Source organism: Porites lutea, chromosome 7 (assembly GCF_958299795.1).
Source record: "Porites lutea chromosome 7, jaPorLute2.1, whole genome shotgun sequence".
Classification (NCBI taxonomy): Eukaryota; Metazoa; Cnidaria; class Anthozoa; order Scleractinia; family Poritidae; genus Porites; species Porites lutea.
The window spans coordinates 25,863,896-25,864,317 of NC_133207.1; positions in this window are offsets into that span (position 1 = coordinate 25,863,896).

Here is a 422-nt window from a genome sequence, read left to right on the forward strand (position 1 = left end):
GCGCCATCTACAATGCGACAAGAGCAGTCGGTAGAGACGCCTTGGTCTGGCCACTTGTCGACATTGGAGAAGAGAAAGTTGACCCTCTGCGCAATGAAAGAATATCAAAGGTACTACAGAAAGTTAATATGGAGCACTGCTGTTTACTATGGTCATTTGGTCAGGAGGGTGAAGAGGAGCACAAGCTGATGGATCCGCGTGGCATCGCTACAAATGCCAAAGGACATTTCCTGATAGCAGACTATGGGGATAAAACCGTGAAGGTGTTTGATAGCAAAGGAAAGTTTGATTTTAGGTTTAATCCTCAAACTGATGACACCCATTCAAAGTTATATATTTTGGATGTTGCCACTGCACTCGAGGACGACAAGATCCATCTACTGGTCGAACTGAAGAAGCCTGAGGCTGAGAAATGGGCCGGG